Source organism: Lycium barbarum, chromosome 5 (genome assembly GCF_019175385.1).
Source record: "Lycium barbarum isolate Lr01 chromosome 5, ASM1917538v2, whole genome shotgun sequence".
NCBI lineage: Eukaryota > Viridiplantae > Streptophyta > Magnoliopsida > Solanales > Solanaceae > Lycium > Lycium barbarum.
Window position 1 is genome coordinate 76029723 of NC_083341.1, and position 19647 is coordinate 76049369.

General features: G+C 40.4%; 6 non-coding genes and 18 pseudogenes across 6 annotated transcripts; all 24 read left to right on the plus strand.

The window, feature by feature from the left end:
- Positions 1-10468: 10468 nt before the first annotated feature.
- LOC132643188 (5S ribosomal RNA) lies at positions 10469-10587 on the plus strand (annotated as a pseudogene).
- A 224-nt stretch (positions 10588-10811) lies between these two features.
- On the plus strand, positions 10812-10930 carry LOC132643268 (5S ribosomal RNA; annotated as a pseudogene).
- Positions 10931-11149: 219 nt separating this feature from the next.
- LOC132643140 (5S ribosomal RNA) lies at positions 11150-11267 on the plus strand (annotated as a pseudogene).
- Positions 11268-11486: 219 nt separating this feature from the next.
- LOC132643229 (5S ribosomal RNA) lies at positions 11487-11605 on the plus strand. The gene has a single exon (XR_009583584.1). It is a non-coding gene; the product is annotated as a 5S ribosomal RNA (ribosomal RNA).
- Positions 11606-12160: 555 nt separating this feature from the next.
- LOC132643275 (5S ribosomal RNA) lies at positions 12161-12291 on the plus strand (annotated as a pseudogene).
- A 212-nt stretch (positions 12292-12503) lies between these two features.
- LOC132643159 (5S ribosomal RNA) lies at positions 12504-12622 on the plus strand. Its single transcript, XR_009583577.1, has one exon. It is a non-coding gene; the product is annotated as a 5S ribosomal RNA (ribosomal RNA).
- Positions 12623-12846: 224 nt separating this feature from the next.
- Positions 12847-12965, plus strand: LOC132642899 (5S ribosomal RNA). The gene has a single exon (XR_009583381.1). It is a non-coding gene; the product is annotated as a 5S ribosomal RNA (ribosomal RNA).
- Positions 12966-13166: 201 nt separating this feature from the next.
- Positions 13167-13289, plus strand: LOC132642916 (5S ribosomal RNA). The gene has a single exon (XR_009583398.1). It is a non-coding gene; the product is annotated as a 5S ribosomal RNA (ribosomal RNA).
- Positions 13290-13513: 224 nt separating this feature from the next.
- On the plus strand, positions 13514-13632 carry LOC132643259 (5S ribosomal RNA; annotated as a pseudogene).
- Positions 13633-13860: 228 nt separating this feature from the next.
- LOC132643145 (5S ribosomal RNA) lies at positions 13861-13979 on the plus strand (annotated as a pseudogene).
- A 221-nt stretch (positions 13980-14200) lies between these two features.
- Positions 14201-14319, plus strand: LOC132643085 (5S ribosomal RNA; annotated as a pseudogene).
- A 225-nt stretch (positions 14320-14544) lies between these two features.
- LOC132643298 (5S ribosomal RNA) lies at positions 14545-14663 on the plus strand (annotated as a pseudogene).
- A 226-nt stretch (positions 14664-14889) lies between these two features.
- Positions 14890-15008, plus strand: LOC132643293 (5S ribosomal RNA; annotated as a pseudogene).
- A 225-nt stretch (positions 15009-15233) lies between these two features.
- On the plus strand, positions 15234-15352 carry LOC132643354 (5S ribosomal RNA; annotated as a pseudogene).
- Positions 15353-15577: 225 nt separating this feature from the next.
- On the plus strand, positions 15578-15695 carry LOC132643169 (5S ribosomal RNA; annotated as a pseudogene).
- A 221-nt stretch (positions 15696-15916) lies between these two features.
- Positions 15917-16035, plus strand: LOC132643415 (5S ribosomal RNA). Its single transcript, XR_009583618.1, has one exon. It is a non-coding gene; the product is annotated as a 5S ribosomal RNA (ribosomal RNA).
- A 223-nt stretch (positions 16036-16258) lies between these two features.
- LOC132643252 (5S ribosomal RNA) lies at positions 16259-16377 on the plus strand (annotated as a pseudogene).
- A 222-nt stretch (positions 16378-16599) lies between these two features.
- Positions 16600-16717, plus strand: LOC132643191 (5S ribosomal RNA; annotated as a pseudogene).
- Positions 16718-16939: 222 nt separating this feature from the next.
- On the plus strand, positions 16940-17058 carry LOC132643207 (5S ribosomal RNA; annotated as a pseudogene).
- Positions 17059-17281: 223 nt separating this feature from the next.
- Positions 17282-17399, plus strand: LOC132643196 (5S ribosomal RNA; annotated as a pseudogene).
- A 223-nt stretch (positions 17400-17622) lies between these two features.
- Positions 17623-17741, plus strand: LOC132643283 (5S ribosomal RNA; annotated as a pseudogene).
- Positions 17742-17964: 223 nt separating this feature from the next.
- Positions 17965-18083, plus strand: LOC132642887 (5S ribosomal RNA). The gene has a single exon (XR_009583368.1). It is a non-coding gene; the product is annotated as a 5S ribosomal RNA (ribosomal RNA).
- A 226-nt stretch (positions 18084-18309) lies between these two features.
- On the plus strand, positions 18310-18428 carry LOC132643396 (5S ribosomal RNA; annotated as a pseudogene).
- Positions 18429-18651: 223 nt separating this feature from the next.
- LOC132642923 (5S ribosomal RNA) lies at positions 18652-18770 on the plus strand (annotated as a pseudogene).
- The last annotated feature ends 877 nt before the right edge of the window (positions 18771-19647 follow it).

Below are 19647 nucleotides of genomic sequence, written 5' to 3' on the forward strand. Positions count from 1 at the left end.
GTTCCGGTAGTGAACGAATTTCCGGATGTGTTCCCGGAAGAGCTTCCAGGCCTTCCTCCCGAGCGAGAGATTGATTTTGCGATTGATGTATTGCCAGACACTAAACCCATATCTATTCCTCCCTATAGGATGGCACCCGCAGAGTTGAAAGAGTTGAAGGAGCAATTAAAAGACTTGCTTGAAAAAGGCTTCATTAGGCCTAGTTCATCCCCGTGGGGAGCACCCGTATTGTTCGTCAGGAAGAAGGATGGCTCCTTGAGAATGTGCATTGATTATCGACAATTGAATAAAGTGACAATTAAGAACAAGTATCCCCTCCCGAGGATTGATGATTTATTTGATCAATTGCAAGGTGTCAAATGGTTTTCAAAGATTGATTTGAGGTCCGGGTATCACCAAGTAAGAGTTAGGGAGAAAGATATCCCTAAGACAGCTTTCAGAACATGATATGGCCATTTCGAGTTCCGAGTAATGTCGTTTGGGCTAACTAATGCACCGGCAGTGTTTATGGACTTAATGAACAATGTATTCAGGCCTTTTTTGGATCTATTTGTCATTGTATTCATCGATGACATCTTAGTGTATTCTAGATCCGAGGACGAGCATGCGGATCATTTGCGAATTGTCCTTGGAATTCTTCGAGCCCGAGAGTTATTCGCGAAGTTTTCCAAGTGCGAGTTTTGGTTGAACTAAGTGGCATTTATGGGCCACATTGTTGCAGCTGACGGTATTCCAGTGGATAGCCAAAAGATTGAGGCAGTGAAGACCTAGCCAAGGCCCACGACCCCTACGGAGGTTCGTAGCTTTTTGGGCTTAGCCGGTTATTACAGAAGATTTGTTGAGGGTTTCTCTTCTATTTCTGCACCGCTCACCAAGTTGACTCAGAAGTCAGCTAAGTTTCAATGGACAGATGCTTGCGAGCGTAGTTTCCAAGAGTTGAAATACCGACTGACTTCAGCCCCAGTCTTGACACTTCCAGAGGGATTGGAAGGATATGTTATTTATTGTGATGCTTCAGGCGTCGGGCTAGGCTGTGTATTGATGCAAAATGGTAAGGTGATTGCGTATGCTTCTAGACAATTACGGAAACATGAGCAGAATTATCCTACCCATGACTTAGAATTGGCCGCGGTGGTCCATGCTTTAAAGATATGGAGACATTACTTATATGGTGTCCACGTGGATATTTACACAGATCATAAGAGTCTCCAGTGCATCTTCAAGCAGAAAGAGTTGAATTTGCGGCAACGACAATGGCTAGAGTTGCTAAAAGACTATGATGTTGAAATCCTATACCACCCCGGAAAGGCAAATATTGTGGCTGATGCTCTTAGCCGTAGGTCGATGGGAAGTCTAAGTGAGGTATGACCAGAAAAGAAAGAGATGGCTCGTGATCTTCAGCAGTTAGCTAGCCTAGGAGTCCGAGTGGTGGACTCAGGTAGCAGCGGAGCTACTATTCAGAATTCAGCAGTTTCATCGTTAGTAGCGGAAGTAAAAGAGCGACAATATAAGGATCCCATGCTAATGCAGTACAGAGATACACTCCCTCAGAAGGAGGGGTCATCATTTGACATGTCGGAAGACGGAGTTCTCCGATGTCGAGGCAGGTTATGTGTTCCCGATGTGGCAGGTCTACGCCATCAGATTTTGAGAGAAGCTCATTGTTCCCGTTACTTCGTTCACCCCGGAGCGACGAAATTGTATCATGATCTTAAGACTATATATTGGTGGAATGGGATGAAGAAAGACGTAGCAGAATTCGTAGCTCAGTGTCCTAATTGCCAACAAGTGAAGATAGAATACCAAAATCCGGGTGGCTTATTGCAAGCTATAGAAATCCCAACTTGGAAGTGGGAAGTGATTAATATGGATTTCATTACAGGGTTACCCCGTTCTCGACATAAATATGATTCTATATGGGTGATTGTGGATAGGCTCACAAAGTCAGCACATTTCTTACCGGTCAGAACGACCTATGTGGCAGAAGATTATGCCAAGCTTTATCTTAAAGAGATAGTGAGACTCCATGGCGTTCCGGTATCTATTATCTCCGATAGAGGGACTCAGTTTACAGCCAAGTTTTGGGGGTCTTTCCAAGAAGGTTTAGGGACCCAAGTACGCCTAAGCACGGCGTTTCACCCACAGACTGATGGGCAAGCTGAACGTACTATTCAGACTCTTGAAGATATGTTACGGGCATGTATGATAGATTTTGGAGGAAATTGGGATGACCATTTGCCACTCATTGAGTTTGCTTACAATAACAGTTACCATTCTAGCATTCAAATGGCACAGTATGAAGCTCTATATGGGCGAAAGTGTAGATCCCCAATTGGGTGGTTTGAAACCGGAGAATCTAAGTTGATAGGGCCAGACTTGGTCCAGCAAGCAATAGAGAAAGTTAAGCTTATACAAGATCGATTGCTAGCGGCTCAAAGTCGTCAGAAGTCCTATGCGGATAATCGTCGAAGAGACTTAGAGTTCGAAGTGAAAGATTGGGTATTCTTGAAAGTGTCGCCGATGAAGGGCGTGATGAGATTTGGCAAAAAGGGGAAGCTCAGTCCCCGGTATATTGGGCCATACGAGATTGTGCGCAAAATAGGCAAGGTGGCCTATGAGCTAGATCTACCTCCAGATTTGGAGTCAGTCCATCCAGTATTTCATGTCTCGATGCTTCGGAAGTGTGTTGGAGATCCTACGAGGATCGTCCCAGTGAATGATATTCAAGTGACAGAAAAGTTAACTTATGATGAAATACCCATTGCCATATTAGATAGGCAAGTACGGAGGCTTAGAAACAAAGAAGTGGCCTCAATTAAAGTTCTGTGGAGAAATAACAATCGAGAGGAAATGACATGGGAAGCAGAAGAGAATATGCGATCCAAATACCCACATTTATTTCAGCCCTTGGAAGAAGTCCAAGATGAGACGTCAAAATCATAAGGTATGCATGTTTTCCTTTTATACATTCAGGTCGTGTGTGGCCAAATTTCTAGTGTTGTTGTATTATTGTCCTGTGAGGCATTGTTTTTGTGGGTTGTTGTGACAGGGTGGTAGTGCCACATTACAGAGGAAACTCTGGCGAATTTTTTATAGAATTCCCCAAGCCTTTAACATTCGAGGACGAATGTTCCTAAGGGGGGTAGAATGTTACACCTCGGAAAATTTCCCGTTGGTACGCAAGTAAATGAACTAATGATGTGTGCGAGGAGTGCGAGTGTATAATGTTTCATGGGAAATGTATGTAAAGGGATGTGGATGATTAGAATGAAAAGTCGAGAAATGAGAAAAAATTGAAAGTTGGCAAAACTGCCTAGTGGTCGTATAGTGCAAAATACGGACCGTAAAGTGCAATACGGTCCGTAAACTTGACATCGTAAACTGGCATGTCCAACTTCAACTTTCTGCCAGCTGAGGAAATGGCTAAAATACGACCTGGTGGACGGACCGTAAAGTGATTTACGGCCCGTAAACCATGGTCGTAAATCACCATGCATGCAGGCCAAAGTTTCTGGTTCTGCTTAAGCTTAAAAATGACCACGAGAGACGGTCCGTAAACTGAAATACGGACCGTAAACCTCCATGGACGACCACTGTTCACCCAGCACAGATTTTTCAATTCATTAAATATGAGGATCAAGACTTGTCTTATTTCATTTACAACATTACACCACTTCTCTCTAGAACTTCTCTCTACATTTATTATATGAGTTTTTAAGGATTATAAGCCATTAATAACATTAAGACAAGTGAATCAAGGATAAGGGAATCATCAAGGATCATCCAAGTCAAGGAATCCAAATGGAGAAAAACTAGGGTTTTGCTCAAAGAAAAGTATTACCAACCAAAGCTTGTTCCTACAACTTCTAAGGTAAGATTCATGATTTTTACAAGATGTTTAAGGTATTGGAGAATTAAAATACATGGATTGTAGAAAATGTGGTCAACTAGGTCATGAATGATGAATAGTGACATTTTGAGAAATAGTTTGAATTGAGATATAAATGTTGTTGTGTTGTGATATGAATGTGTTATAAATGGTATTAAAATCATGAACTAAACACTTTAGACGAATGGACGAAGATGGGTGTTATGACCATGAATGTGGGTGGATTAGAGGCAAATTGAGGAATCTAGATAATGTGGATAATGTGAATGACTAATGGCCATTGTTATGATATTAATGAAGGTATAAACGCTAGCATTGGAAGGGAACGTGCAAGCATAGAATAGTTCGACGGAAAGGTATGTAAGGCTAACCCTTCTTTCATAAGGCATGGTTCTTGGCCAAATTACTAAATTCCTCTATATGAGTATGTTGTCTCCACATGGTTGACATTCCGAGATCATAAGCTCACGACCCTTGATATGTACTATGATTATACTACGTTCCTCGTATGATGAGTAAGTCTATAATGTAAATGTAACGATAATGATGAGGATGGTAATGATGATGAGAGTAAAATGAGACTAGAGATGCTTACGAGCTATGATATGTATATGTGTGCCTACGAAGGGCTATGATAAGACCCCGAGCTTATGATGCCGGGTAAGACTATATGTATATAACTATGTATAAAGTATGTATATGATTACGTAACGCGCGCGCAGTTCTGCAGAAGGTACGGATAACCCTGATGCCTTGGTAGGGCCAGGTATGTATGACCTTGAGCCTTGGTTGGCCAAGTATGTATAAGACACCGATCCTATGAGGTCGGGTATGTTATGTAAATGTTATGTATATGAAATGACTATGTATATAATATGAATATGAATGTGAAAAGACTATGTATAGGAATACGAATAAGGACATGTATACGAATATGAGCACAAGTATGGTACGAGTATTATTATGGGATACGAACGACGATGTATGCAAGTAAGCGACATGATGATGATATTACTGTCTCCCCTCCTATGCTATCTTCATATGATATCTATTATGCTTGTATATTGATGTTGATCATGCTTTACATACTCAGTACATTCTTCGTACTGACGTCCTTTTGTTTGTGGACGCTGCGTCATGCCCGCAGGTGCACAGGGAGACATATTTGATCCTTAGCTGCCTATTCGGAGATTTCATAGAGAGCTCCATTTCCCTCGGAGCCATATCTTTTGGGTACTCATTCTTTTGTGTATATAATTATGGGCATAGCGGGGTCCTGTCCCGCTAATGTGATATGTTATACTCTTAGAGGCTCGTAGACATGTGTGTGTGTGGGTAGATGTGTTTGGCCTTGTCGGCCTATGTTTTGTATATCATTTTATCGGCCACGTTGGCCCATGTATATTGATGTGGCATAAATGCCTATGATGATATAAATGTGCGGTTGTCCATATGGGACTAGTTGACGAATGAATGGAAATGCATGTATAATTATGTGGATCACCTAGATGTAAGTATAAGAGTAAGCTAAGAGGGTGCTCGGGTGGGTTAGCACCGGGTGCTCGTCGCGGCCCCGAGTCGGGTCGTGACAGCCAGAGAATTTGCCTGAAGTAGAGGACTTTGCACATTGTTTGAATATATGTTAGGTAGCAAATTTGGGATTCTCAGGAAGCATTTACACTTGGAGGAATGGAAGATCTGATGAAGCTTGTATTTTTAAGAGACTAGACAGATGCTTATGGAATCAGGCTTTCCAGGATACATTCCCCAATTTTGAAGTGGAACATTTAATTAAACAAGGATCAGATCATTCGCCACTTCTTCTAACTTTCAAAGGAGATACCAGAGTCATTAAGAAGCCTTTTAGATTTCTTAACTTCTGGATAGAGCAGGAGAGCTCTCTGGAAATAGTCAAAGTGAATTGGGAAGAACAATATTGTTCTGATCCTTTTTTCAACTTTCATAATAATATGAAAAAGGTGAGTAGAGCTTTGACTAAGTGGATCAAAGAAACCTTTGGGGATATTTTTAAACAAGTGGCTACCCTAGAAGAAATTTTCAAAGTACATGAAGCTACTTTTGAAGAAAATCCATCCCAAGAGAATAGGGCAAGACTACAGAGTGTGTACGCTGATTTAATACAGTTTTATGCTATAGAAGAGAAATTTTGGAAACAAAAATCTGGGATGCAGTGGTTTAAAGATGGGGATAGGAACACAAAGTAATTCCCATGTAATTGGGAAGAGGAAAAAGTTTCATATTAAGAGGATTCAGGACCAGCATGGTGTATGGTTGGAACCGGAGCCAGAAATTATTCAGGAAGCCATTAGATTTTATAAAGATCAGTTCACTGAGAAACAAGTGCCCAGCAATGTTGAATTACTGGACAATATTCCTAAGCTTATTACAGCTGAGCAAAATGAAAGGATCAATCAATTACCAGAGGAAGAGGAAGTGAAGAAGGCAGTGTTTGGATTGAATTCAGACAGTGCAGGAGAACCTGGTGGTTTTACTGAAAAATTCTTCCAAGCATGTTGGGACATAATTGCTAAGGATATGGTGCTAATGTTGAGATCCTTCTTTTGTGGTCATGAATTGCCAAGGTACATCACTCGTACAAATCTGGTTCTTATTCCAAAAAAGAAGGAAATTAATACCTTTTCAGATCTGAGACCTATCAGTCTTAGTAATTTCTCCAGTAAGGTGTTTTCCAAAATCATTCATGAAAGGTTAGTACAGTTGTTACCTAGTATAATCTCCCCTCAGCAAGCTGGATTTGTTAAAGGTAGAAGCATTATAGAAAATATCCTACTGGTGCAGGAGATAGTCAATGACATGAGATTGAGGGGTAAGCCAGCCAATGTTGTGATAAAACTGGACATGACTAAGGCATATGATAGGGTTTCATGGTTATTTCTGACCAAAGTTCTAAGGAAAATGGGATTTGGTGAGGTTTCGATAGACATGGTCTTCAGAATTGTTTCAAACAATTGGTATTCTATCTTGATTAATGGGCAGCCATGTGGTTTTTTCAAATTTTCTAGAGGAGTAAAGCAAGGCGATCCCTTATCACCAACTTTATTCATTTTGGCTTCAGAATGCATGTCAAGGGCTTTGAATGCTCTACATGAAGATGAAAGATTTTCAGGATTTGGCATGCCAAAGTGGAGCCCATACATAAACCATTTGGCATATACAGATGACACTATTATCTTTGCCTCAACTAAGGAGGAATCTCTGAGACTGGTCATGGAGAAATTGGCAGCTTATGAGTTAGTTAGTGGGCAGAAGATTAACAAAGGCAAGAGTGTTGTTTTCCTTCATCACAATGTAACTCAGGAGGTAGAAGAACATGTCTTTCATATTACCAGAATTCCCAGGAAGGATTTCCCATTTACTTATCTGGGGGTGCCAATTTATTATGGGAGAAGGATGATAGCACACTATAAAGAGATCACAGACAAGATATTTAACAGGCTTAACTCATGGACAGGGAAACTATTATCTATTAGAGGAAGAGTAACATTAATCAAGCATGTTTTACAGAGTATTCCTATTCACCTATTGTCTGCCTGTGATCCACCTAAAGAGGTACTAGCCCAAATTCACAGAATGTTTGCAAAATTCTTTTGGAGCAATTTTGTGGGTAACCCTAGTAAGCATTGGGTGTCATGGACAACTTTATGCCATCCTCAAGATGAGGGAGGAATGGGTTTTAAGGGTTTACAAGATGCATCAAAGGCCCTGTTCTCTAAGTTGTCGTGGAACTTCAGAACAAAGTAATCACTATGGAGGATGTATATGAGTAATAAGGACTTGAAAAAGGATCATTCAGTAACAGTACAATGGAAAAGAGGGACATACATGTGGAAGAAGATGTTGCAGTGTAGAGACTTAATAGAACAAGAAATATGGTGGCAGGTTAAACAAGGAAACTCTTATTTTTGGCTAGACAACTGGACAGGAATGGGGGCTTTATACCAAAATATGCCTGCAGATTTCATATTTGATAGAATAGTGCTATTAGTGCAGGAAATGGCGCTGGAAGAAGAATGGGATGAAGGAAGATTAATGGAGATTCTCCCAGGTAATATTGTTGAACATATTATTCAGAACATTAAGCCACCAAATCCTGATGGAGTTCAAGATAAACCTTTCTGGAAACTAGATACTAGAGGCAAATATACAGTGGGATAGCTTTCAATTTGCTGAGGCAGAGAATGGATACTAATGAGTTGTACAAGAGAATTTGGATAAAAGGATTACCAGTGAAGATCTCATTTTTTCTATGGAGACTATGGAAAGCTAAAATACCTCTAGATGAGATAGTGAAGAAGTGGGGCTTTCAGTTTCCTTCCAGATGTTTCTGTTGTGATAAGCCTAATGAGGAAACTATAGCACCTTTGTTTTTAAAGTCCCCTGTTGCACAATATACATGGAACATTTTCTGCAGACCCATGGGATTAAATATTCAAAATCTTCAGCTGAGTCAAGTTATTAATTTGTGGTGGGATGCCCCAGTAAATCAACATGTAAAATATATTTTCCAAGCAGTGCCAGCTATTATTGTTTGGGAACTCTGGAAAACAAGAAATGCTATTAGGCATGGGGGCAAGATGTCTAAGGTCAAGCTAGTCTACCAAATCATGTATTCAATTATCATGTTTATGAGGGTGAGGAGAGGTAATTTTAAATATGCTGCATATAGATGGAGTACTCTAGTGCAATCACTTTAGAATTACTCTCCACGAACAAAAGTGATTCATGTTAAGTGGGAACCACCAGAGTTAGGATGGGTGAAATGCAACACAGATGGTGCCTCAAGGGGAAGTCCTTGTAGAGGATCTTGGAGCTTCTGTATCAGAGATGAGAATGTAAATCTTTTAGTTGCGAAAGCTAAAGAGATGGAAAACCCCCAGTGCACGAACACACAAGCAGAAGTTATGGCTATTCTACAAGCGTTGAGAGTGATTGAGGTGAAAGAATATCAGTAGGTTATAATAGAAACTGATTCTCTATTGCAGAAAAACATAATCCTAAGATTATGGGAAGTGCCTTGGCAGATCGTAGGAATGATGGAAGAGATTTGGGAAAGGATGAACACTAGAACTGTTAGAATAGCTCATATGTACAGGGAAGGAAATCAGATAGCTAATTATTTGGCTAATGTAGCACTGGATGAAAGAGAAGTAGATATTGCTTCCTTTCTGGGACTGGGCACTCAAGGCAGAAGGCTGATCAACAATGATAAACTAAACTTGCCATACTTGAGAATCAGACCAAGCAAGAGATGATAGGAGTGTGGGAGAGAAGGAAGAGATTCATTGGTTCTCTCGCTCAAATCCCATGGAGGGAAGAGGGCATAGAAAACATCTTTTCAACTAACATTGTTTATTGTTTTGCAGGAAGAAATAAGAACACAATCTAGAGATTTTACAATACCTTCAACAACATGCTGGTTTACCTGAGAATAGCTCAATGGTTGGTCTTAGCACTGTTAAGTGCTCGTACTATTGAGCAACAATCAGGGGAATTTAGTATGAAGCGAAGGTACAGACTGAAATCTCAGAGAAAGGACATACACAGGTGGAGGACAACAAAGCACAGAGTGAAGATTCTTTCAAGAACAATTACAAGAGGACAGCAGCCAGCACAACATAAACAACTCCAGAAAGCAGTAGAAGGCAAAGGAAAGCAAATGACTACAATAGAAATCCAGAGGAAAGCATCTAGAGGACAACAGTACACATAAAGCCACAAAAATCAACAAATCCAAAACATGAGAGGAGGGGGGAACATAAATCGAAGCCAAGGAGAACATACAAGAGCAGATTCAGACCAAAAACAGAAGCAACATCAGCTATTGGCTCAGCAACAATCAAGTCAAGTTCAGCCACAACTCAGCATACCCATATCGATTCAATACTTTGGAAGCATAAGAGCTACAAAGGAGAGGAAAAAGAACTTACCAGATAGAAATCTTTGAAATCTTCAAACCTCGAATTTCAGATGCTTTTGTTTGAATCGAACAACATATGTAAACTTTCATTCATCATCTGAAGCTACACAACACCGATTGGCATTTCCCAGATCTTCAACAGCTTATGGATGGTCACTCAGGTTGGATTTCAATTCTAGATTGACTGAGATTAGTATAGGGTTTCTTCTCTTTTGAGTTTTCGTTCTTAGCTTAGTTTACTTTCCCTTTTTGCCTTTTCTTACTTGTTAGCTGAAACTTTTTTTTTTTTGATTAATTAGTAAAAAGCCCTTGTGGCATCCATTTAAAAAAAAGCACGCTTGGGCGAGAGTAGTATTAGGATGTGTGACCCCCCGCGAAGTCGTCGTGTTGCATCCCTGCTTTGGTCTGGACTACGCTCATTTTCGTCTGTAAAATATATTTTTTTCCACAAAATAAGCTAGATCTCAGAAAAATACTCAAATTAAAAAAATGAATCGCATAAAACGGATAACGGAGCGCGAAGTTATGCGTATTTAAAGGTTTCCACTTACGCGCATTATTTTTAGAGACAGGGGAGGGGCAAGAACGGGTTGAAGAGAAAATTAAGCGCTAGGAGGAATGGATTTGATCATACTAGCACTAACGTACTGGATCCCATCAGAACTCTGAAGCTAAGTATGCTTGGGCGAGAATAGTACTAGGAAGGGTGACCCTCTGAGAAGTCCTCGTGTTGCTTTTCTCCATTTGTCCGGACTACGCTCATTTTCATCTGTTTAATATATTTTATTTTGAAAAATAAGTTCGATCTCGGAGAAATACTCAAGATCAAAAAAAGAAACGCATAAAACAGATAACGGAGCGTCAAGTTACGCGTATTTAAAGGTTTGCACTTGCGCACTTTATTTTTAAAGAAGCGGGGGTGGGAGGAAAGGGTTTAAGTGAAAATTGAGTGCTAGGACGGATGGATGCGATCATACCAGCCCTAGCACAACGTATCCCATCAAAACTCTGAAGTTAAGCATGCTTGGGAGAGAATAGTACTAGGATGGGTGACCCCCTGAGAAGTCCTCGTGTTGCTTCCCTCTTTTTGTCTAGACTACGCTCATTTTCATCTGTTTAATATATTTTTTTTTCAAAAAATAAACTAGTTCTTCGAAAAATACTCAAAATAAAAAAAAAAGAATCGCATAAAACGGAGAACGGAGCGCAAAGTTACGTGTATTTAAAGGTTTGCACTTACTTTTTTGAGAAGGGGGAAGGGGAGGAAAGGGTTTAAGCCAATTTTGAGTGCTAGGACTGATGGATGCAATAATACTAGCACAAATGCACCGGATCCCATCAGAATTCGAAGTTAAGCGTGCATTGACGAGAGTAGTACTAGGATGGGTGACCCCCAGGGAAGTCATCGTGTTGCATCCCTCCTTTTTTCCGGACAACGCTCATTTTCGTCTATTTAATATGTTTTTTAAAATAAGCTAAATCTCGAAAAAATACATACGATCAAAAAAAGAATTGTATGAAACGGATAACGGAGCACGAAGTTATGCGTATTTATAGGTTTGCACTTACACACCTTATTTTTCGAGAAGGAGGGAGGGGAGGAATGGGTTTAAGCGAATTTTGAGCACTAGGACTGATGGATGCGATCATACCAGCACAAATGCACCGGATCCCATCAGAATTCCGAAGTTAAGCGTGCTTGGGTGAGAGTCGTAATAGCATGGGTGACCCCGCGGGAAGTCCTCATGTTGCATCCCTCTTTATCTCTGGACTACACTCATTTTCGTTTGTTTAATATATATTTTTTTTTGAAAAATAAGCTAGATTTCCAAAAAATACTCAAAATCAAAAAAAGAATCGCATAAAACAGAAAACGGAGCGCAAAGTTACACGTATTTAATGGTTTCCACTTACGCGCATTATTTTTAGAGAAACGGTAGAGGGAGGAAAGCGTTTAAGAGAATTTAGAGTGCTACTACTGGTGGATGCGATCATATTAGCACAAACGCACCAGATCCCATCAGAACTCTGAAATTAAGCATGGTTGGGGGAGAGTAGTAATAGGCTGGGAAGTCCTCGTGTTGCATCTCTCCTTTTGTCCGGACTATGCTCATTTTTGTCTGTTTAATATATATATTTTCAAAAAATAAGCTAGATCTCGGGAATACTCAAGATCAAAAAAAGAATCGCATAAAACAGATAACGGAGCGTGAAGTTGTGCGAATTTAAAGGTTTGTACTTACGCGCCTTATTTTTCGAGAAGGGTGAGGGGGACGAAAGGGTTTAAGAGAATTTTGAGTGCAAGGACTGATGGATGCGATTATACCCGCACTAACGCACCGGATCCCATCAGAGCTCTGAAGTTATGTCTGAACTTAAGTGTGCATGGGCAATAGTAGTACTAGGATGGGTGACTCCTCGGGAAGTCATCGTTTTGCATCCCTTCTTTTTTCCGGATAGCATTCATTTTCGTCTGTTTAATATATATTTTTTTAAATAAGCTAGATCTCGGAGAAATTCTCAAGATCAAAAAAAGAATAGCATAAAACTGATAACGGAGCGTGAAGTTGCGCGTATTTGAAGGTTTGCACTTACGCGCCTTAATTTTCGAGAAGTGGGAGGGGGAGGAAAGGGTTTAAGAGCGCAAGGACTGTTGGATGCGATCATACCAGCACTAACACACCGGATCCCATTAGAACTCCGAAGTTAAGCGTGCTTGAGCGAGAGTAGTACTAGGATGGGTGACCCCCCGGAAAGTCATTGTGTTGCATCCCTCCTTTTGTCCGGACTACTCTCATTTTCGTCTGTTTAATATATATATATTTTAAAAATAAGAGAAATCTCGAAAAAATACTCAAGATCAAAAAAAGAATCGTATGAAGTGGATAGCGGAGCGCAAAGTTATGCGTATTTAAAGGTTTACGAATACGTTCCTTATTTTTAGAGAAGGAGGAGGGGGAGGAAGGGGTTTAAGAGAAAATTGAGCGCTAGGATGGGTGGATGTGATCATACCAGCACTAACGCATCAGATCCCATCAGAACTCTGAAGCTAAGCATGCTTGGGCGAGAGTAGTACTAGGATGGGTGATCCCTTGAAAAGTCCTTGTGCTGCTTTCCTCCATTGTTTCGGGCTACACTCATTTTGGTCTGTTTAATATTTTTTTTTGAAATATAATCTAGAGCTCGGAAAAATACTAAAGATCAAAAAAAGAATCGCATAGTTACGCGTTTTTAAAGGTTTGCACTTACGCGCCTTATTTTTTGAGAAGGGGGAAGGGGAGGAAAGGGTTTAAGAGAATTTTGAGCGCTATGACTGATGGATGCGATCATACCCGCACTAACGCACTGAATCCCATCAGAACTCCGAAGTTAAGCATGCTTGGGCGAGATTAGTAATAGGATGGGTGACCGACCCCCTGGGAAGTCCTCGTGTTGCATCCTTCTTTTTCTCCGGACTATGCTCACTTTCATCTATTTAATATTTTGTTTTTCAAAAAATAAGCTAGATTTCTCAAAAATACTCAAAATCAAAAAAAGAATCGCATAAAACGGATAACGGAGCGCGAAGTTACGCATATTTAAAGGTTTCCTCTTACATTCATTATTTTTACAGAAGGGGGAGGGGGAGGAAAGGGTTTAAGAGTATTTAGAGCGCTACGAATGATGGATGCGATCATATTAGCACTAACGCACCAGATCCTATCAGAACTTCGAAATTAAGCACGCTTGGGCAAGAGTAGTAACAGGATGGGTGACCCCCTGGGAAGTCCTCGTGTTGCATACCTCCTTTTGTCCAGCCTACGCTCATTTTGGTCTGTTTAATATATATTGTTTTTGGAAAACTAAGCTAGATCTCGGAGAAATACTCAAGATAAAATAAAAAATAATCGCATAAAATAGATAACGGGGCGGGAAGTTTCGCGTATTTAATGGTTTTCACATACGCGCCTTATTTTCGAGAAAGGGGAGGGGGAGGACAGGGTTTAAGAGAATTTTCAGCACACGGACTGATGGATGCGATCATAGCAGCACTAACGCACAGGATCCCATCAAAACTCTGAAGTTAACCGTGCTTAGGCGAGAGTAGTACTAGGATGGGTGACCTCCAGGGAAGTCATCGTGTTGCATCCCTCCTTTAGTCCGGACAACGCTCATTTTAATCTGTTTAGCATTGTTTTTTTAAAAAAAAGATAATCTCTAAAAAATACTCAGGATGAAAAAAAGAATCGTATGAAACGGATAACGGAGCGTGAAGTTATTCGTATTGAAAATGTTACACTTACGCGCCTTATTTTTAGAGAAGGGGGATGGGGAAGAAAGGGTTTAAGAGAAAATTGAGCGCTAGGGCTGATGGATGCGATCATACCGGCACTAACTCATCGGATCCAATCAGAACTCCCAAGTTAAGCGTGCTTGGGCGAGAGTAGCACTAGGTTGGGTGACCCCCCGAGAAGTCATCGTGTTGCATCCCGCCTTTTTTTTGGACTAAACTCATATTCGTCTGTTAAATGTATATTTTATAAAAACAAAATAAGCTAAATCGCTAAAGAATACTCAAGATCAAAATAAGAATCATATAAAATGGATAACGGAGCATGACGTTTTGCGTATTTGAAGGTTTGCACTTACGCGCCTTATTCATAGAGGGGGGAGGGGGAGGAAAGGGTTTACGAGAAAATTGATAGCTAGGATGGATGGATGTGATCATACCAGCACTAACACAGTGGATCCCATCAGAACTTTGAAGCTAAGTATGCTTGGACGAGAGTCGTACTTGGATGGGTGACCCCCAGAGAAGTCCTTTTGTTACTTTCCTCCATTTGTCCGGACTACGCTCATTATCGCCTGTTTGATATATATTTTTGTTCAAAAAATAAGCTAGATCTCGAAGAAACACTCAAGATCAAAAAAAGAATCGCATAAAACGAAGAATGGAGCGTGAAATTATGTGTATTTAAAGGTTTGCACTTACGCACCTTATTTTTCGAGAATGGGGAAGGGGAGGAAAGCGTTTAAGATAATTTTGAGCTCTTGGACTGATAGATGCGATCATACCAATACTAACGCACCAGATCCCATCAGAACTCCAAAGTTAAGCGTGCTTGGGTGAGAGTAGTACAAGGATGGGTGATCCCTCGGGAAGTCATCGAGATGCGTCCCTCTTTCTCTCTAGACTATACTCATTTTTGTCTGTGTAATATATTATTTATCAACAAATAAGCTAGATTTCTGAAAAATACTGAAAAATAAAAAAAAGAATCGTATAAAACGGATAACGGAGCGTGAAGTTTCGCGTATTTAAAGGTTTCCACTTAAGTGCATTATTTTTAGAGAAGGGGAAGAGGGAGGAAAGGATTTAAAAGAATATAGAGTGCTACGACTGATGGATGCGATCATACCAGCACTAGCGCACCAGATCCCATCAGAATTTCAAAATTAAGCACGCTTGGGCGAGAGTCGTAATAGGATAGGTGAAACCCTGGGAAGTCCTCGTGTTGCATCCCTCCTTTTGTTCTGATTACCCTCATTTTTGTTTGTTTAATATATTTTTTTTCGAAAAATAAGCTATATCTCTAAGAAATACTGAAGATAAAAAAAAAGAATCGCATAAAACAGATAACGGAGCGTGAAGTTATGCGCATTTATAGGTTTGCACTTACGCGATTTATTTTTCGAGAAAGGGGAGAGGGAGGAAAGGGTTTAAGTTAATTTTGAGCGCTACGACTGATGGATGCAATCATACCAGCACAAACGCACCGGATCCCATCAGAACTCCGAAGTTAAGCATGCTAGGGCAAGAGTAGTACTAAGACCGGTGACCCCCGGGAAGTCATCATGTTGCATCCCTCCTTTTGTCCCGACTACGCTCATTTTCGCCTATTTTGTAAATATTTTTTTTAAATAAGCTAAATCTCAGAAATAAACTCAAGATCAAAAAACGAATCGTATAAAACAGATAACAGAGCGCGAAATTATGCGTATTTAAATGCTTGCACTTACGCGCCTTATTTTTAGAGACGAGGAGGGGGAGGAAAAGGTTTAAGAGAAAGTTAAGCACTAGGACGGACGGATGTGATCATACCAGCACTAACACACTAGATCCCATCAGAACTCTGAAGCTAAGCATGCTTAGCCGAGAGTGGTACTAGGATGGGTGACCCCCTGAGAAGTGCTCGTGTTGCATCCCTCCTTTTTTCCGGACTACACTCATTATGGTCTGTTTAATATATATTTTTTCAAAAAATAAGCTAGATCTCGGAGAAATACACAAGATCAAAAAAGTATTGGATAAAACGGAGAACGGAGTGCGAAGTTACCCATATTTAAAGGTTTGCACTTACGCGCCTTATATTTTGAGAATGGGGAAGTAGAGGTAAGGGTTTAAGAGAATTTTGAGCGCTAGGACTGATGGATGCGATCATACCCGCACTAACGCACCGGATCCCAATAGAACTCTGAAGTTAAGCGTGCTCGAGCAACAGCAGTAATAGGATGGGTGATCCCCTTGGAAGGCCTCGTGTTGCATCCCTCTTTTTCTCCAGACTATGCTCTTTTTCTTCTGTTTAATGATTTTTTTTTTAAATTAAGCTAGATTTCCAAAAAATGCTCAAAATCAAAAAAAGAATCGCATAAAAGGTATAACGGAGCGCGAATTTATGCGTATTTAATGGTTTCCACTTACGCGCGTTATTTTTAGAGATGGGGAAGAGGTAGGAAAGGGTTTAATATAATTTAGAGTGCTACGACTGATGGATGCGATCACACCAGCACAAACGCACCAGATCCCATCAGAACTCTGAAATTAAGCACGCTTGGGCAAGAGCAGTAATAGGACGGGTGACCCCTGGAAAGTCCTCGTGTTGCATCCCTCCTTTTGTCCGGACTACGCTTATTTTCGTCAGTTTAATATATTTTTTTGATAAATAAGCTAGATCTCAAAGAAATACTCATGATAAAAAAAAGAATCGCATAAAACAGATAACGAAGCGTGAAGTTACGCGTATTTAAAGGTCTTCCCTTACACGCCTTATTTTTCGAGAAGGTTGAGGGAGAGGTAAGGGTTTAAGAGAATTTTGAATGCAAGGACTGATGGATGCGATCATACCAGCACCAACACACCGGCTCCCATCGGAACTCTGAAGTTAAGCATGCTTGGGCGAGAGTAGTAATAGGATGGGTGATCCCTCGGGAATTTATCATGTTGCATCCCTCCTTTTGTCCGGACAACACTCATTTTCGTCTATTTAGTATATTTTTATAAAACAAATAAGCTAAATCTCGAAAAAATACTCATGATTGAAAAACGAATCCTATGAAACGGATAACGGAGCGCGAAGTTATGTGTATTTAAAGGTTTGCACAAACGCACCTTATTTTTAGAGAAGGCCGATGGGAAGAAAGGGTTTAAGAGAAAATTGACCGATAGGATAGATGGATGCGATCATATCAGCACTAACGCACCGGATCCATCAGAACTCCCGAGTTAAGCGCACTTGGGCGAGAGTAGTACTAGGATGGGTGACCCCTTGGGAAGTCATCGGGTTGCATCCCTCCTTTTGTCCGGACTACGCTCATATTCGTCTGTTTAATACTTTTTTTTTCAAACATTGAGCTAGATTTCGAAGAAATACTCAAGATCAAAAATAGAATCGCATAAAATGGAGAACGAAGCACGAACTTATGCGTATTTAAAGGTTTGCACTTACACGCCTTATTTTTCGAGAAGGGGAAGGGGAGGAATGTTTTTAAGAGAATTTTGAGAGCTAGGACTGATGGATGCGATCATACCAGTACTAATGCACCGGAACCCATCAGAACTCCGAAGTTAAGCATGCCTGGGCGAGAGTTATAATAGGACGGGTGACCCCCCGAGAAGTCATCGAGATGTATCCCTCTTTTTCTATGGACTACGCTCATTTTTGTGTATTCTATATATTGCTTTTAAAAAAATAACCTAGATTTCTTAAAAATACTCAAAATCAAAAAAAGAATCACATAAAACGGATAATGGAGCGCCAATTACGCGTATTTAAAGGTTTCCATTTACGCGAATTATTTTTAGAGAAGGGGAAGAGGGAGGAAAGGATTTAAGAGAATTTAGAGCGTTGCGACTGGTGGATGCAATCATTCCAGCACTAACGCACCAGATCCCATCAGAACTCAGAAATTAAGCACGCTTGGGCGAGACTAGTAATAGGATGGGTGACCCCCTGGGAAGTCCTCGTGTTGCATCCCACTTTTTGTTCGAACTATGCTTTTTTTCGTCTGTTTAATATATATTTTTTCGAAAAATAAGCTAAATCTCAGAGAAATACTCAAGATCAAAAAAAGAATCGCACAAAATAGATAACGGAGCGTAAAGTTACGTGTATTTAAAGGTTTGCACTTACGCGCCTTATTGTTTTAGGAAGGGGGGCGGGGGAGGAAAGGGTTTAAGAGAATTTTGAGCACAAGGACAGATGGATATGATCATACCAGCACTAACGCACCGGATCCCATCAAAAATAAGAAATTAAGCGTGCTTGGGCGAGAGTTGTACTAGGATAGGTCACCCCCCGGGAAGTCATCATGTTGCATCCCTCCTTTTGTCTGGACTCCTCTAATTTTTGTCTGTTTAATTTTTTTTTTTTTTTGAATTAGCTAAATCTTGGAAACATACTCAAGATCAAAAAAAGAATTGTATAAAATGGATAACGAAGTGTGAAGTTATGCGTATTTAAAGGTTTGCACTTACGCACCATATTTTTAGAGAAGGGGGCGGGGGAGGAAAAGGTTTAAGCGAAAATTGAGCGCTAGGATAGATAGATGTGATCATACCAGCACTAACGCACTGGATCCCATCACAACTCTGAAGCTAAGCATGCTTGGGCGAGAGTAGTACTAGAATGGGTGCCCCCCTGAGAGGTCCTCGTGTTGCATTCCTACATTTGTCCGGACTACGCTCATTTTAATCTGTTAATATATTTGTTTTTCAAAAAATAAGCTAGATCTCGGAGAAATACTCATGATCAAAAAAAGAATCTCATAAAACGGAGAACGGAGCGCGAAGTTATGCGTATTTAAAGGTTTGCACTTACGCACCTTATTTTTAGTGAAGGGGGAGGGGGAGGAAAGGGTTTAAGACAATTTTGAGCGCAAGGACTGTTGGATGCGATCATAACAACACTAACGCACCGGATCCCATTAGAATTCCGAAGTTAAGTGTGCTTGGGCGAGAGTAGTAATAGGATGGGTGACCGGCCCTCTGTGTTACACCTCTCATTCTCGTCGTAGTATAATCTATGGTTTCCTAGTCGGGTATGCATTTAGAATAGAGACACAAGCCCGAGTTGGAGGTAGAAAGTGTCCTACCCCATGTACAAAGGTACCAGCAGGTGTTCCTAGCAGTTTACGGAGTTAGAAGTTGAGTGAATTGAATCGACGCGATATGAGCTGAACCTAAGAAAATCTACAAACACCATTCATCGTCGACGGGCCATAAATGATTTCTACCCTTGTATTTGAGTTTATTATCAAGATTTTTAGCAATTTTAAGTAAAGAGAAGGTATTTGTGGAAGTGGTAAGTTGATAAAGGGAAAGGTAGTGACTTGAGGCTATTTTAAGAGATGATTGGGGATAAATTTGAGTGTGTGTGTGTGTGTGTGTGTATATATATATATATATATATATATATATATGTATATAGCTAAGGCATCTCTGCATATAGTGTTTTAGATTCATACTTCATCGCCACCTGGTCCTTTCGAACCTTAATCTTAAGAAATTCCTAAACGAGAAAGCGGTATGTATGGTTGGCGT